An 18828-nucleotide genomic window follows, 5' to 3' on the forward strand; every position below is an offset into this window, starting at 1 on the left:
GCCGGTGAACCGGATAAACACTACAGACTTGTGCACCCCCGTTGGATCGCACATCGGGTCTGGGTAAATCGGTTGATGTAAATCGTCCATCGGTGACAAAGCATTAGGCTGTGATGTGATAGGGTTGCTCTTCAGATTGCATATTCAGAAATGCTGACAGCCTTATTCCAAATTTTGTATGCATTCAACCAACACCATGAAAACTGGTAAATTACGAAAATGTTCTACAAGCATATTCGTGCTCCAGTGTGGACTGTGGGTGCAGATACCTCATTACAAATAAAAATAGATAATTCCAGCTTGGTGTGTGAAAAAAATAATTTAAACATTGTTTTGTTCTGTGTCTTAAGCTTACATACAATATATCAGTTCTTACACTTCAAACACATACAGCCAATATAACTTCATCCGAGCTTCCTCTGCAGGAGCCATTATTACAAGCAGGTTGCAAGGACCTAGTGCACTGCCAACCCTAACATGCTACTATTTCATCTCAACTTCCAGCTTCCAGGTGCACAACATATTTGAACCTTAATGTCGATGCTTTATCAGTGCCTATCTCCGATGATGGTGTATAATGGTACATGCAACATTTGAGTCGAACTCAAGGTCCTGGATTTACTTATAGCAGTAGAAATAAGCGAATCCCTCTCCCTCACTTCAAATATCTTAATAGGTACATAATTATTCTCCCGAACCATGATAAAGCATTAGAAGACATCAGGCGGGAAACGTCCAGGCATAGAATTGTTCTGCTGAGCCTGCTTCAAATGCACTCGAAGTGTATAATTATTTATCTGCATCAAACCATGTATCACAATTTACCTTTTTGTAGAATAAGGGAGACGCTATATCTCAGGTGCCTGAAATCTAACATTTTTTCAGGCGACTGCTACAGGCCACTAGATCTCCATCCAACGCTGAGGATCTGTCCTTGTTGTTTCTGTACGCTCTACATTCATAACGGGTCCGAAAATACCCGATACGTACTGTTATCCCTTAACGGGCCAGCCAAAAAACCCGTTAACCAATCTGTATGCCCTGGTTTCTGTTTACAAGGCGACAACAGTCCGCAACAAATCCCAGAACATGGGCCTATTTCTTAACGGGTCCGAAAAACCCGTTAAGCTTGCTGGAGGTGTGCCAGATGAATAAACATGGGCCTATTTCTTCACATTGAATTGGGCTTTACACAGTGAGCCAAAACACACAGAAAACTGCATAAAAATGAAGGCCTAATCATTTGTACTGAGTAAACAATGAACCATATATACGACGTTGAAAACTTCAGACCATAGACTAGAAAAATGCACATTTGTGTTAGTGCAACTATTACTTTTTGATAATGCAATTGTACTTTACATGTATGCAAATAGAAAAGCCTCTTCATCAGAATTGAATTTCATGATTGGTAGAATTGGTCCAAATGCCTGTTGAGCAGCAACTGACAATATTAAGATTAACAGTAGTATCACTTGTACTAAAGGAAATCAAAGATCGACTCCAGCTTACCTCTTCTTGCATTATTTTCATCGTGTGATCAACATTCACCAGGACAGTTGGAGGGAAAAATTGATCAACTGCATCTTCACCAAGATTGCCAAAGCTCCCTCTGACGGCAATTTCGGCACCTTTGTCTAGAGCATCATTAACAAGAATCTGAAGTTTCTCAGAGTGATCCATCATACAGATTGCACCCATGTCATATCTGCCTGATAATGGGGGACCCTAGGAAAATAACAAAGGGGCAAACCATGAGTACTACTGCAAAAGTACAAGTGTCAACAAAACGTTTAGATCCATAACATTTAGATACAATGAACTGGTCACAGAATCTAAGTGCAATAGATCAATAATAGTATACATGTATGCAGTGCAATAGATCAATGAACTGGTCACAGGATCTGTGTTTCGATAAACGTTTAGATACATGTATATCTAAGTGCAATAGATCAATGATAGTATTTTGGCAATTGCAGGGGAAGAAGATCACCACTGCAGCACATCAGGAGAAGTATTCATGTTCCAACCATCCATTAGCAGCGAAGATATGCGGACGACCGCTACTCCCAATCAGAGCATCTCCAATAGTTCCCAAAACCCACTCCCAATCTTGGTTTTTTGGCAGGATTGAAAGAAAGGCCTCTCCAATCATGGGAAAATCGATTGACACGCACATGTGCACATAGAAAGAAATGGTCTGCTCACATGTGAATAGCACACGCATAGAGAAGCTTTCACACACATGACCAAAAAAGTACAGCATGCTCATGGTAATGATTTAGTATGTCTATCCTCTTGAATGATCAATCAAGATTCATCAAGGCCATGGCACGCTATTAGGAACACTAACGCCAAGGCTGATAGCCCAAAGGGATTTCCAGGCCAATGCCCAAAGGGCTGTTGACACAAATAACAACTAACAATTTTTTCTATAGGAAGACACGGGCAAATAAGTTTTCTCTGTGTCGGCACAAATCAAAACTATTTTTTTATAGGAAGACAAGGAAACAAACGTTTTGTCTATGTTGGCACAAATCACAACAAGTTATCTTTTTATATGCAGGGTGCTTTGGCAAGAGATTTGGAAATCAATATTTTACTGTAGCATTGAACTAGCAGCAGCGGCTGATACAAGCACCCGAACAGCTTGCGACCCTGAATCTAGCTCATGAATGTCGAGCCTACTGATAGTACAATTAAACAGGACAGAATGGTGTACATAAAAATAATGACAAACTGGGAGACAATAATTTACTTACTGCTAAATGCCAAAGGTTCACACATATGAGAGAATACAATTTCCAGAAGCACAAAAGAGGTAGAAAGAACCTAAACATGAGCCTCCAGTTGCAGCCATATTTGGATCACGCCCTAGTTCCTCAACCAAGTACTTGCACACCTCCAATGGCCCTGGCATGCTACTCGATCATTATTTCCTATGCCAAGGTTCCTTATGATACCTTAAACACAATGACACAAACAAGGTCTAAGGTATAACTGTGAACTTACAATAAATCACTTGGTAATTGAATAGCTTGGACGACATCTACTCCAAAAATCCAACCTTCTTATCAGTGCAGGTCCTAAGAATGATCACATCACCAATGAAAACACCATAGTTTAATTAGTACAAATCAATAAGTAGTGAGGATTCCCTAAGTACTAATGGAAATTAGTAGGGAAAGTGCTGAGCTAAAAAAATATAAATCTCATCTATACAAAACATATCAGAACAATGTGGTGTACCACACCGGACACAATGTTCTTTGTGCTAGCACTTTCACATCTGCTCACGAATTAACAATCCACTCCACAACTATAAGCTTCAGTTCGGCATCAAATTCAAAGCAGGCACGACCTCTCCTCTCCCTTGTCACTCTCTGTCACACATACACACGCAGTCCCAGGGGCCCCAATTATCTAATCAACCATAAATTCCTCAATCCTGCCCCCGCTGACACAATCTCAGTTACTGCCCACCATTTCCTCACAAGAAAGAACAGGGCCACACCTGCAGGGTTCAGGGCCTTCAACCACACCCACAGCAGCACAAAGGCCAAGAAAAGAAGAAAAAAGAAACAACACTCCTTGCTCTCTTTCTCTCTATCTTATCTTCCTCCTCTATCCTGTTTGCTCAGTTCTGGTGGCTTTTGCTCAGCAGCTTCCTCCCTAGTACAAAAGCCCAACTAGTGCTGCGGACTGTGGTGTGGTGCCTAGGAACAAGTGGGGACTAGTGACAGCGTACGTACTTCTACAGTTCAGCTCATATTTAAATATAACCTGGCACACAGCCTCTACACAATTGCAGACAAGGATTCCCTAAGTACTGATGAAAAATTAGTATAGACAGTGATAAGCTAAAAAATAGTACAAATATTATATATAAAAGCAGATCCAGCTATTGGAGATCACAAATTACAATAAAAAAGAATAACAAAAATGTGGTGTGTGCTGGCACAAATATCTGAAATGGGTCGGCACAAATCATAAGTAACAATTTTTTCTATAGAATGACAAGGACAAAAATGTGGTGTGTGTGCTAGCACAAATCATAAAAAAACAAACTTCAATATGTGTTAGCATAAATCATAATAAACAATTTTTTTCTATGTAAGGACAAGGACAAAAATGAGATGTGGTTGGCATAAATCAGAATTAACAAAGTTTATGAAGTGTTAGCACAAATCACAAGAAACATTTTTTTTTCTATGAAAGGACAAGAAGAAAAACTTGGCTTGGTTAAGCACAAATCACAATAAACAAAGAAAAAGTTGTGTTAGCATAAATCACAAGAAATATTTTTTTTCTATGAAAGGACAAGGACAAAAATTTGGTGTGGGCTTGCACAGATCACAATGAACAGACTACAACTTTTTCTATAGAAACACAAAGACAAATTTGTCAGCACAAATCACAAAAAAAATTCTATGAAAGGACAAGGATAAAAATGTGGTGTGTGCTGACACAAATCACAGTTAACATATTACAATTTTTTCTATAGAAAGACAATGACAAAAATATGATCCGTGTTGGCACAAATCACAGTTAACATACTATAATTTTTATCTATAGAAGGACAAAGACAAATAACTAAAATGTGTTGGCACAAATCACAATTAACATATTACAATTTTTTTCTATAGGAAGACAATGACAAAATTGTGATACTTGTTGGGACATATTGCGTATCCTCAGAACTAAAATTGCGGTGCTCAATATCTACAATTTGCATCATCGCTGATTGCAATTAATTAACTATATGTTTTATATGTTTTGTTTTCATGAACATGAAAGATTAATAGGAACAGAGCACCACAACTACTATGGAGAAGAACAATAAACAAAAAAATTCAGTAGTATTACCAAGACAACTTGAAAGTAGCTAGAGCATATTTTGCAAGCTGTGAGGTTTTCTTAACTCAAAATTCAATATTCTGTATGTGAGAAAATTCTCTGTTAATAGTTTCCAAATAACAAAAACTACTCTTTTTCGGTCAGTGTCATGAGCCGATGAAGTGGAACATTTTCTTCTTTAGACAGATAGATTAGTTTCGAGTATAAACCCAAATGTTTACTGAGTGCAAAGAGATTGAAAGTGTTTGATTTCTACCTCCGGCTTCATATCTCGGTGAACCAACCCAGGCAGATGACACTCTACAGCCACTTTCAGCATTTGGCGCACAACTGCTGCAGCATCTTTCTCACTATAACGGCTATTCTTTCTGTCCAAAGGAACACACCATTTAGTAATGAACCTTTATACCAGCAACTACAAATCAAACGAAGCAGACAAACAAAATAAAGCAATCTGATTTTACAGCACAAAAATCTAGAATTTTAATGACAAAGACTGAGATACAGGAAACAAAGAGATGGACATCCTGTCTCCTTACTTGGCCAAAATTCGGTGCAATAGTTCACCACCCTCACATAGTCTACAAAAATAGAGGTAAGACTTAAGAGTTGTGTATAGGAACATTTATTTGAAATCACATGATCAAGAGCTCAGAGTGTGATAACGGAGAAGGGATCACACCTGCTTTGGTCTGAGCTTGAACTTCTTGCCTCCAATAGTGAACACAATGTCAGGCATGGACCCAAAGACTGGCACAGACCACGACTGATTCTTCCATGGGACTAGATAGACGCTCGCAAAGCTATCATAATGAAATAGTTAAGCAAAGTAGAGTACTAAGTGGTACAGAAACACCCTGCACTAAATGTTAGTTAAGCACACCTGATTAATGTAGTTCAGGATGAGCTTATGTGTCTTGTTCTGGGCAACTTGGTTCTACATCCATACCACGGGCATTGCACATTGGATCATAGCCCAGGCATCTCACAGGTGAACAGGAAGGAGAATGTGAAGCTTAAGTCATATAGCCCCTTTTGCCGCCCCAGAAGGTGAGCTCTAGAACAGAAACAATTGTGAGCATGGTAGATTGCAGAACCACTGTGCTTGTTGACAAAATACATAGGTTCAAACATTTATACATAAAAAGAACACAAATTAAAAGTTAAATAGGCAAATAGTGTATACGTGCAGAATATATAGATCAACTAGCAGAAAAACGAGAACATGAGGCAAAATGGTTCAACACCAACATATTGCATATGCTCAGAACTACAATTGCGGTGCCTGATAGTTGCAATTTCCATTATTGCTCATTGCAATTTTGTAATCAATGTTTTATTTGTTTGGTTTTCATCAACGGCAGATATTAATAGGAACAGTGCACTTCAAAATTCAGTAGTATACTATCGATGCATCTTATTTCTATAGTACTGCACCAACACCAACACAACAAGCAGAGGTCTTGTTGATTCCTCTGCTTCGGGTCCGTGTGCCACCATCATCTAGCACCAAGTATGATCCGGAAAGGCATAGGATCTCAAATCGACCCTGCCAAATCAACAATAAAGCACAGGAGTACAAAACTAAAAAAATGGCGTACCCAGTGCAGAGAGCTCCCGCTCTGTGTGGGATCTAGGGAAGGGTGTCAGTGGCAAGCCTTACCCTCGCCTATGCAATGCGAGGAGACCGCAACTCGAACCCGGGACCTTCCGGTCACAGGCCGCTTGGACCAGGCCCACCCTTCAGGGGTACAAAACTAAATAAGAACAAAATAATCAAAGTATACATGAACAATTCCATGAAAAAATAGAAATTATCTTGTATAGTATGGCCTGTACTGCATCCTCAAACAAGGATATAACCCCAACCTTGGACTGAAAGCAGACGTCCTTAGCATACTTAACTAACTAAGAGAGTGTGGAAACAAATACCTCCTTTTATGGTTTTTTTTCTGACCTTTGATAGCAATACTTCAGTTGTAACATGCAAGCAATCCAACTATCCAGGCAAATGCTACCATCAAACCTTTTGTTTAATTTGGACAGTGGGCAAACATTTGTATTCAAATATGCAAGAAGAGAAGAACAGAACACATACATGAAGTAGTTTTTAGGCAAATGATAACCATCAACAACATACCTCATATGTACCCACACCACCAGACTCTGAATCTTGGAGAAGGGTTGTTGTAGAAACAACTTCGGTTGCTGAAATGATGCACACTGGCCTTGGGCCTTGTTGTGAGAAGTCCATTATTCTGGCAGCAACGTCCTGCACAAAGATTCAGTGATATCAAAGCAACTTCCTGCAAACATCACCACAGGCAGAATTGTACAGACTTCCTGCAAACATCAACGCATGCAGAATTATACAGAGTAAAAACAAAAGCAAGCAACTGATCAAGTAGGAGACAGAGAGAGTGTAAGTATAGCAAACCAAAATTATTAAGCTCCTACATCTACAGCATGTGTGATTTTGTGAAGTGATCACTGATAACACAGGTACAGATCAAAAGATAAAACAAATATAGGACAATAGGTGTTATGTAAATAGCTAACACATTCATTGATTTGTTCTATGCGCTCAGAGAAAAATATTCTTAACACAGGACAAAAGATTGGAAAATACTTAGCTTCCATAGGAAAAAAAATCAAAACAATTGTACAACTCACGTGCATCGTCCTAACCAATCATCATTTTCTAATGTCATTGAGAAACCACAATCCATTATCAACCCTATCATCCAGAGCAAGGGTGTGTTAGCACAAATCATAAGAGACAATTTTTTTTCTATGAAATGACAAGAACAAAAAATAGTGTGTGCTAGCACAAATCACAAAAAATAAACTTCAATATGTGTTAGCACAAATCACAATAAACATTTTTTTCTATGTAAGGACAAGGACAAAAATGAGATGTGTGTTCGCGCCACAACAACAACAACAACAAAGCCTTTAAGTCCCAAACAAGTTAGGATAGGCTAGAGTTGAAACCCAGCAGAAGCAATCAAGGTTCAGGCACGTGAACAGCTGTTTTCTAAGCACTCCTATCTAAGGCTAAGTCTTTGGGTATATTCTATCCTTTCAAGTCTCCTTTTATTATCTCTACCCAAGTCAACTTCGGTCTTCCTCTGCCTCTCTTCACGTTACTATCCTGGCTTAGGATTCCACTAGGCACCGGTGCCTCTGGAGATCTCCATTGGACATGTCCAAACCATCTCAACCGGTGTTGAACAAGCTTTTCTTCAAATGGTGCTACCCCTAATCTATCACGTATATCATCGTTCCGAACTCAATCCCTTCTTGTATGACCGTAAATCCAACACAACATACGCATTTCCGCGACACTTATCCGTTGAACATGTCGTTTTTTCGTAGGCCAACATTCTGCACCATACAACATAGCAGGTCTAATCGTCGTTCTATAAAACTTGCCTTTTAGCTTCTGTGGTACCCTTTTGTCACAAAGGACACCAGATGCTTGGCGCCACTTCATCCACTCTGCTTTGATTTTATGGCTAACATCTTCATCAATATCCCCGTCTTTCTGTAGCATTGATCCTAAATATCGAAAGGTATCCTTCCTAGGCACTACCTGACCTTCTAAACTAATATCTTCCTCCTCCCGAGTAGTAGTGCCGAAGTCACATCTCATATACTCAGTTTTAGTTCTACTGAGTCTAAAACATTTGGACTCCAAAGTCTCCCACCATAACTCCAGTTACAGATTCACTCCCACAAATCAGAATTAACAAAGTTCATAAAGTGTTAGCACAAATCATAAGAGACAATTTTTTTATATGAAAGGACAAGGACAAAAACTTGGCTTGGGCAAGCACAAATCACAATAAATAAAGGAAAATGTGAGCTAGCCCAAATCACAAGAGGCATTTTTTCTATGAAAGGACAAGGACAAAAACTTGGTGTGAGCAGGCACAAATCACAATAAACAGATGAAAAGGTGTGTTAGCACAAATCACGAGAAACATTTTTTTTCTATGAAAGGACAAGGATAAAAAAGAGGTGTGTTGCCACAAATCACAATTAACAAAGTTCAAGATGTGTTAGCACAAATCAACTTATTGCATATTATGACACTACAATTGCGGTGCTACATACTTGCAATTTACACTAGTACTCATTGCAACTAATGATATTTGTGTTTGATTTGTTTGTTTATCATGAACATGAGAGTTCCACAGCACTAGTGACCTACAACTGCTATGGACAAGAACAACAAAGAAAAGAAATGAATGTGAGTTCCCAAAATATGTGGGCAACACCAAAATATTATAGTTTTATTGTAATGATGAATGCAAAAATTTGCATGTTATAATGTCACAGGAGGATCAAGCTATATATTGTCACAGGGAGGGACAAGCTACAGGAGCCTTACATGGACTTAACATGCCAATATAGGTGCATACAGTTTTTGAATATTGTTATTAATCCCTGAAACTATATAGGTGAGTGGGAGCCTTTAAAATTCTTTGCGAGAAATTAAGGCATATATCCCAAATTATAACCCAAACAAATTAATTAATCACTAATTAACCAGCTAACAAAAAATTCTAATTAGCATGCGAAAATGCAGGAAGAAGTTAAAGATCACAAGAAAAACTTTGCGCACTGTTTTTTAATTTTGAACACACTAAACTTTCACAGTAGCAGCCGTGTAAATCTCCTAATGCAAACAAATTCGCTCAAGTAGTAATCATTAGCAGGTAATTCTTTTCACTATAGCATGATGGTGACTATACACAAAGTGGCAGCACATTGTTGCAAATCAAGGCAAAAGAACTAGTGCTTACTCCGTAGACAAGAAGACAAGAAAATGATTTCAGTCACAATGAAAACTCATGGTGCAGTACTTAACTCACAGAGCTGCTACTCTGAAGATTCTAATCTGAACATTGAACAGACTGCCTGTGCAAGCAAACAGAAATAGCAGCCAGCTGTAGACGCACTGCTTACCTCCTTACCTGATTGTCGAAGTGCAGCTGCTGTCTCTGTCCTACTACTTCCCAACTGAGCCAAAATTGTTGCTGCTGTTGTCTTACTCGACCCGGTGGACTGAAAGCAAGAGCCGGCACCACATGGTTTCCTATCGGACTGATCAAGTACACTGCCCAATAGCTATTTCAATCTCTGTCTGAATTGAATATCTGGAACACCGCGCAGCTGAAATGTTGCAGTTCCTAGTAGCCAAAGAAGGAACCGTTACACATTGGAATTAGCAGGACACTAGCTATCAATGCAAACTGAAATAATTCAGATGAACAAGTACTAAACCCAAGACGCTGCTATCTGAAACATCTGGTGAGAGAGCTGCAAACACGCAAGCCAAATTGTTGCTGAAAGAATACAGGCAGGCCTGTGTCAGACAGCTACAGAACAATAAATAGAGCAGCTCGAACTACGCTAGAATTTTTCAAAGAAGATTGAAATGAACACTGACTGCAAGAAAATTTGTACAGCATCCTCACCTCATCGTGGCAATATAGGTGCATACAGTTTTTGAATGAGATATGTCTCCTGCGTAAAGTGATTCCTGAAACTAAGGTTTATGAGCAACGTAGCAAAGAAAGAACTCAACCATATAGGTGCATACAGTTTTTTAATATTGTTATTAATCCTACAAAATATCAGAACCACAACAGATTCCTGGAAGGCAACAAAAAACTGAAAGAGCAAAGTAAAACAATAGAAATCTCAAATTTATTTCATGAACTAATATGAATTTCTTATGAAGGGACCTTATCAGAAACTTGTGCTATAAGACAATCTATATCCATGGCATCTGCCTGAGTTGTGTACAGGCAGAACACCTCAAATATTTTTATAAATATCAGGTAAGGAAGAAATGTACATGAATCTTTTACATTCTTTATGCAGGCTCAGGTCATCAGAACTGACCCAAAGATATAGTGTTCAGACATCCCTTTTCATGTGAACGATAATCAAAAGCAAAGTTATGGTAAAATTTTAAATTGTCGGTTGCCGCAGCCAACTCCAATACTTGACGCCTAATCACCCATAGTGAGGCACAAACAGAAGGGGTAATTCACTGCATTTGATAATACAACTTGCACATCTAACTGCAAAGGGCAACAAGGAAATCAAAGCATTACCTCCAACATTTGCCTCCAAAAAATGTTGAATGGATTGCACAAAGCATACATCACCAACACACCTCTCCATCTCCACCACTCATCCGGCCAATACCACTAAAAAAATCAGCACACCTCTCCACCACTCCGTCTGTATCCTTTGCTTATGATTTCAACCAATCGAAGACGAAATCAACACCCAATCAGGAAATGGGATCGAGTACACACAAGCAACAAGTGATTCAGCAATGATGAACAAGGAGGAAGGAGATGCAGCCACCCCACAGAACATAGAGCGTCACCTGAGATGGGGATTTCACCGGTAAAATCGCTTCGCCACGGCGACGATGCGGCAAATCACCGAAAAAATCGCCCTGTCGCCACGACCTGGGTGAAGTCGCCTCGGATTCCTTTCGTGTCTGAAGGGCGCACGGTTTGAGGAAAACAAAAAAGAATTCGAAGAGGTGTCGACAGTGGGCACAATTAGGACCGGGTCTAGGATGTGTTAACGGGTCTCATTTCTATTGAATTGAATCACATCCGGATCGAATGCAACCCAACAGAAACCTTGAGGCTGCGCGCGCGATCGCGTCGCCTGAACAACTCACACAGATCAGGCGACTGTAGTATAGGAAAAGTGGTAGAATAAATATCAAAGGATCAAAATCACAAGGGTGATGAACGGGAGTACCTCAAGAGTTTCTAGCTGCTCCTGATACTGCAATACCAACTGTTTCAGGCTGTCTACTTCCTGAGTCCTCACATCAAAATCTTTTTGGCGTTCATGCTGTATCGCAACGCCCTACTTCAGAACAGCATTCTCTCGGAGAATTATTGCCAGTTGCTCCTTTAGCATCACATTTTCCTATGGAGGGTAAAAAAGTGTAACTACTTAAGCTTCCCAAGAACAAATCCTAAGATCAAAATGGCATGTGATGCATGCTATAGTACCCTATGCAAATTCTGCACTGCTTCAGCTCCAACTATCCATGATGGATTTTTCAAGGGAATTTTTGCCACAGGACATCACGAAAACGCATATTTTGCTGCAACACACCGCCAATGCTATCGTTTGCTGAGTACCATTATAAATTCGATTATGTTTGCCGCAGCACACCGCGACCATTATTTTAATGATTTCCAGAGTTTGGGAGAGAGAAACCTTCTAAAATGACATCAGATGCCCCTGTGGACTGGCATTGGTCGACCAAACCCGACTTGGTGGAGCCAGACCAGGTTTGAGCCGGACCCGACTAGGTCGAGCCAAACCAGGTCAACGCCGTCGCAGCTCGTCTTCTCCACTCTCCCTTCCGCCGTCACCACTCTCCCTCGCAGACACTCTCCCTCGCCGCCGTCACCTCCCTCACGACCTCACCACCACTCTCCGTCGCCACCTGCAGCTGCTACCCTCGCCGCGCCCCTCGCCGCCACCCCCGACTCCACCCTCACCGTCGGAGCCGCCGTGCCATTACATGGATGCGTGAAGATGGCTTCGCCGGTGCAATAGAAGCGGCTCCGCCCGAGCATCGATTCACTATCGAAGGGGGTGAATCTGTCATGGGTTCCTGACGGGTGTACACTTTCCCCGCTTCCACCAATTGTTTGTTGTTCTTGTCTTGCAATGAAATCGAGGACGATTTAGTTAGGGTTTTCACGAATTCTTGTTTTAGGATGGACATTAGTTCTGCAATACGGATAGCGGTGCGTGTCCTAGCTTACTATGAGGTTTGCGATGACGGTAGGCACGTTGGTCACAGTGCAACAGATTTTCAGCTAATTCGGGATAGGGACACTCTTAATCTCAAGGATTTAACTACGGATGTATCTAAAAGAGTGTGTCCTAGGAAAAATCAGGGGTTCAATTTGTGTTTTTTAACAAGCACAACCAAAGTTATACCAGTCTAACCTCTGATTCAACTTTGATGAATGCTACTGAGAACTATTGGGAGCTAAGGAGGCTACCTTTGTTTGTGAGTTTCTATGATATAGTTCCTGTTTCATTTAGTCAGAGTGTGTCTTTGGATAATGAGGCATGTGCTACTATTGATCCCCCATTGCTGCTCCCTTTGCTTGGTAATGATGGTGGGCAGAACAACCAGTCTGTTGATGCAGCCATGTCTAGTTTAGGTTCCCAGGAAGTTGAGTCTCTCAGCGAGGAAGTGAGTGATTCAGACACTGCTGACTCAACTAACTCTGGTGAATCAGCTGAGAAATCCATACCTGCTCAAGGAAGAAAGGGAGAGGTAAGAAGCCTGCTGATGATGATGTGGCATGGGAAGAAGATGATGAGGAGTATGTTGGGATCAATGATGAGAACCAATATATGGCAAACCAACAAGATGACCAAGAAGAAGGAGCTGCTGACTCTGACTCTTTTGTTCATGATGATTTGTTAGTTGATGATGAAGCTGGTTGTGAGACTTCTGAGCATGTTACTAACTTAGAGAACCCAACTATAGCTTGTGGTGTCACATTTGAGGATGGGGACACCTTTAAGAGGGCTATTAGACAGTATGATGTTCTAAAAGAATTTGAAATTGCAGCTCATTATAGTGAAGCCAAAAGGTATAGAGGGCACTGCAAAGGATACAAGAGCAAGAAGAAAAGGTGCAAGTGGAGGATACATGCTTCTCAATTGCAGGATGGAAAAACTTGGCAGGTCTGTTCTCAATTGCAAGTGGAGGATACATTTTTCAAAGCTAATATTTACTTATTCATGATGTTTAATGATGTATACTTATTGATGATGTTTGTTGATGATCATGATGTTTACTTATTGATGTCTACTTGTTGTTGGCAGATAAAGAAGATGTATCAGAAACATACTTGTGCTACCACAGCAAATCTAGAAAAAAACTGCATGGCTAACAATCACTGGGTGAGGGACAGGGTTATTAACATCCTGAGGCATGACCCAACAGCTAGAGCTTCCCAAATGAAGAAGGATTTGGAGAAAAAGTACAACATCACACTTTCATACTATGTTGTTTGGGATGGAATGGCAATGGCTCTGGAAGAGCTTCAAGGCAAGTGGGATGACAGCTTTGAAGATGTTTTCAGATTCAAGGCTGAGGTGGAGAGGACAAATCCAGGAAGCATTGTGGACATTGAGTGGGCTCTGGTTGGGAAGAAGATGAGGTTCACAAGGATGTTTGTGGCATTCAACAGCTGTGTCCCAGAGACAGTGCAAGAGGTGTGGTCAGTTTGGTCACATGATGAAGACATGCAATGAGACTGTGTATGACTCTGATGCACCACCACCAGCAAAGAGACCAAGGACAAAGAAGACCACTGCTGCAGCAACAACTGTATCCACCCAACAATCACAAATTGAAGGTGCACCACCAGCTTTGACTAACAGACCAGCTCTGACTAACAGCCCAGCTCTGTCTCAAGAAATCAGTGTTGCACCACTAGCTCTGACTAACAGCCCAGCAGCAAACACTAGGAGGTATTTAATCTCTATCTTGAAATAGCCCAGCATTGTCACTTGTTTCCTCACCTTTTCCTGTCATTCCTATTGTTTTATGTGTCTAACAGTCGCAAGAGGGCATTGGAGTATGCTGCTGAAACTTCCCCCCCAACAACTGACATGAGGCAGAAAAAGAAAGGGAAAAGAATAAAGAAGGACCTAAGCAAGAAGACAACCAAGGCAAGCAAAGTGAGCAAGACCACCAAGAAAAAGAAGTCTGAGAGTATGGAAACAAGCAAGACAGTGGCTGTTTCAGAAGAGATGACCAACAAGAGGATCAACAAGAAGAAGTTGATCATAGACATGTGATGACAAAATTTATTAGTTGTTATGTAATGAAACTGTTGTGTAATGAACCTAGTGTGTACTGAACCTAGGGTTGGCAGACTATGTTTCCCTTTTGCGCTTAAAGTCACAGCTTATGGCTGCTGTGTTATGAACACTGATATGTAAGCTTGTTATGAAGGCCAGACTTTATTGGCATGCTGACTTTATTATGTGTTATGCCAATTTATCTTAATTCTTGAGTGTGATACAATTATGTGTTATGCCAACTTATTTTGTATAACACATAATTGTATCACACTCAGGAATTAACCTCCTTCCTAGTATATAAGGCATTCCCTCCTTGGTCTTTGAATGAGTGTATATAAGGCATAATTGCAAAAATTCTGGTGGGACGTCACATTTGCGCACTGAAAGGTGGCTCGGTTCATCATCGTGCCGAAAATTTAGTTTTTACAGGGATCAGATTCAGTTGCTCCGAAGTGTGGATCAGATGAAGCTGCTCCTGCTAATTCGTTTGGTGAACCTAAGTACTATTTGACGTGAGATTGTAGTACATTTGGATGTGATCATGTGAAGAACCTTCCTTTCGTGTAGATTTGTGGTTTCTCAGTTGATGTTTGCCATTTAGGATTATTATGCAAGTTAATGAATTATGGTGTTTTTCTGCTGAAACAGGGATTCCTTTCGCTCAAAAGTTATGTTTTTTAATGTTTGATTGATGCACAAGTGTTTTGACTTTCGAGTTTGGGCTGCTGTGACGCATCATAATGAACCCGTTGTACTCATGTTTTTCACTTAAATGAAGGATGGATTTGGGCATTTATCAAGCAGCAACTGTAAGAGTACTGGCATGTGAAGGTTGTAGTGCATGCAGCACATGCTATTTGCTTATATACACATATACGGCAGGATTATATCAATCTTCATCTGGTTTCTATGCCCTAACTGGAATACCCGCTAAGAAGCTTGCTCTGACTTCTGAGCATTTCAGCATGTTGCATAAGTCACCTATTTTGGAAGTGTTCGGTTCTCAATAGGTATTAGATTAGCTGATGCCTTTTTGGTTACTCTGTTTGTTTGAAGCTCTCACAGGAAGACCGTTTTCATGTTCTTGTTTCACATTTGCTTCTTGCACTTAGCAGTGTGTTATGATGTCATTCGTTGTGCAATTAAAGTCTCACTGCATTATCTATTTTAAAAATTAAAATGCTGCTTTCACTTACACAAGTTCAATGTAACTATGTATCTAGATCAGTATTGTTTGAGATGTCTTGCTGCTAATCATAAATTCTTCTTGTTGCATATTTAGCTTGTCTTGGTAGTGAATAGAGCTGGATATATCTATCATAGCTTGATGTTCTTGATTTTCATTTCAGTTGCTTGAAAAAGCTCTTGAGGCCTCTGGAGATGATTTGGACTCTGCAATAAAGAGATTAAACGAGCTGCGCCTGGAGTCAGCTGGGGCTATGCTATCTGCCACTGTTTGTGAATCTGAGAAGGGCATATCATCAGCTGTTGATTTCATCTGGGAATAGTTGCATACCAAATAAAATGAAGCATTAATTGTGATTACACATTTATATTATTGGTAAGAATTTTGTTAAGTTACTGTTGCTACGAATGTCAACATTTGCCTGATGGTGTATAAACATTGTTGAGCAATGCCATCAAGGAGGCATATTTAGTTGTTTTACCAATATTACAGATTATGACTGTTTGTTGTCAGTCCTGATTACCCATTGGTATTGGCAAATGTATACTTTATGCAGCAGTGAGTTCTTGTAAACTGCATATTATGCTAACTTAAGCATAAGCTATGCAGCTCTGTCATCCGTGTTCTCAATTGACCTATGTGTCAGTTCCCCTTTTTTCCCCTATGGGCATTACTTAAGCATTTATTAGTAGTATATACTTCCTTCGTCCCAATATATAAGGCGTAACCACTTTTTATTCATGTCCCATAATATAAGGCGTGTTCTCTCTAGAGACACGTATATCGATGCTGTAGTACTAGTGTTTTGAGAGAGAATTAAATGCCTTCCTTGGTCTTTGAACCCAAGGAGGTTACGCCTTATATACCAGAATTTTTGCAAACAAAAAAATGTAAACAAAAAACAAACGAGTAAAGCGCAGAGACGAACCTGGGGATCCATGTCGGGGAAGAGCGGGAGGAGGTGGTGGTGGAGCAGAACCTCCCTCCGGCGGGACGGGGAGCAGCGGGCCCGCTTGGCGGGGTGATGGTGGTGGGAAGGGGACGGAGGGGAGGAAGGGGAAGCTACAAGGTCGTCGCCGAAGATGGGGGACCTCTTGCCGCACACCACCGCAGACATGGTGTGTTAGAATGATCTCAAACCTCCGGACCAAACGGCCCAGTTGGGCCTTTTCATTTGCGCCCTGATCAGGACCGCCCAGCCCACCATGGCTGAAGGGCCTCTATCACCCTACGCTATATAAAGAGACGAGGGCCGGTGGCTCTAATCACGAGGTTGACCTGAGCCGACCTCCCCACCGACATTAACCCTAATCCGATCAAGAGGGGCGCAGCCAGTAACGGGAAGCCACCAGCCGTGCCGCCCCGCTCCGATGACGGCAACTACACTGACATCTTCCCCAACCATCGCTGCCCGTGCGCAGACTGCATCGATGAACCTGATGGAGGCCACTGATCTTCCACCCCTACGGTCTCAGGTTCGAACCCCTATCTCCCTATCTCTCTGTCTCCATCTCTCTGTCTAGATGCACTAGGGCTTGTTTGGATCAACTGGTTGTCTAGAAAGTTTTCGGTTCTACCCTAGATCGATCCTATGGTTACAACATTGGTACCAGAGCCAGCTGTTACCCTAGGTGTGGATCTAGATCTTGGGGTAGAAAGAGAAAGAAGTAGATCGATTCGAATTTTGATTCGGATGAAAGAAACTCTAACCCTAACCCTAGATCGGGTTAGAGAAAAGTGAAATCCAGTGCGGATCTAAAAGAAGAAAGGGGCTTCAGCCGACAAAGGGTTCGGTTGAACCCTAACTTCGATCCTTTCGGATCTGAGAAAAGAATAGGGTTCGGATGAACCCTAACCCTAACTGGGTTAAAGATGCATGGCTCGTGTTCATGTCAAAACCGAACCTCAAACCCGTGAAGAAATCACGGGAAGATAAACAGTGAAACCCCATCCCCAAACCCTAACCCTAATCCCCAAATCGGATGAAATCCGAGCACTAAAACCAAAGAAACCGAAAGGGGAAAAAGGGAAAGGAATGGCTTACCTCGTCGTCGTGCACGCCGGCGCGTGGGGAAAAGAGAGGGTCGGCCGGGGGCACTGCTCGCTGGGATCCGGCCATAGGGGCGCCGCGGCTAGGCCGCTCGACGGCGGCGCGCTCACCCACTGGGGAGCGCGCATGCCGGCGAGGGGGCCGACGACGGCGCCGGGGCTCGCTGCTCGCTCTCGCCGTTGACGCTTGGTGCTGCGGTACTGAGGAAAGAAGAGAGCGCAGTGAGGCGAAGAGAGAGAGAGGGCCGAGAAGAATGATCTAGGGTTTTCTCGGGGGCGCACGGCGTCGGCGTTTTATTTCGACCGACACGCCCGCTCGGCCATCCGATGTTGAACAAACGGCCGAGATTAAATGGGCCAACTCGCGGCCCAGGCGGGCGCGCGGACGCGTGAGCTTTGCCGACCCAGGCCCAGGTTGCGGCCTGGGTGCAGCCTACGCGCGCGTGCAGTGATGGGACGAGCCGGTTTTGCCGGTTTTTGGGCCGAAACAGTAAAGAATGAGCCCAATTTTCATTTTTTCCTTTTTTCCAGAAAATTGAAAATAGAAATTGGCTCAAAAGAAAATAGAAAAGGTATTTTTCCCTGTGGGTAGAATTCATCAAATTGAATGATTTTCCACTGCGTATTTAAAGATATAATTTTCATTATTAAATTCAAACCAACGGAAGAATTTAATTTTGAAAAATAGATATGTTTTAATTGATTATAATATTGTTATTATTCTCACCAACGTTGATTAATGACAATATTATGATGTTTTGTCTTGCGTCAATTCTATTTTCTGCCCAACGGTGATATAGAATTAATATAGAGAACAATTGTATGTTTTAATTTTGACC

The 18828-nt window shown here is 41.4% G+C and overlaps 2 long non-coding RNA genes and 1 pseudogene across 2 annotated transcripts; all 3 read right to left on the reverse strand.

The window, feature by feature from the left end:
• Positions 1–420: 420 nt before the first annotated feature.
• Positions 421–17057, reverse strand: LOC136465219 (uncharacterized; annotated as a pseudogene).
• LOC136462852 (uncharacterized) lies at positions 1261–2962 on the reverse strand. Its single transcript, XR_010760827.1, has 3 exons — positions 2833–2962; positions 1513–1728; positions 1261–1430 (listed from the first exon to the last, which is right to left on the reverse strand). It is a non-coding gene; the product is annotated as an uncharacterized lncRNA (long non-coding RNA).
• On the reverse strand, positions 6998–10392 carry LOC136462921 (uncharacterized). Its single transcript, XR_010760844.1, has 3 exons — positions 10344–10392; positions 9840–10211; positions 6998–7129 (listed from the first exon to the last, which is right to left on the reverse strand). It is a non-coding gene; the product is annotated as an uncharacterized lncRNA (long non-coding RNA).
• Positions 17058–18828: the final 1771 nt, after the last annotated feature.

This window comes from Miscanthus floridulus, chromosome 7 (genome assembly GCF_019320115.1).
Source record: "Miscanthus floridulus cultivar M001 chromosome 7, ASM1932011v1, whole genome shotgun sequence".
In the NCBI taxonomy this organism is placed as follows: Eukaryota; Viridiplantae; Streptophyta; class Magnoliopsida; order Poales; family Poaceae; genus Miscanthus; species Miscanthus floridulus.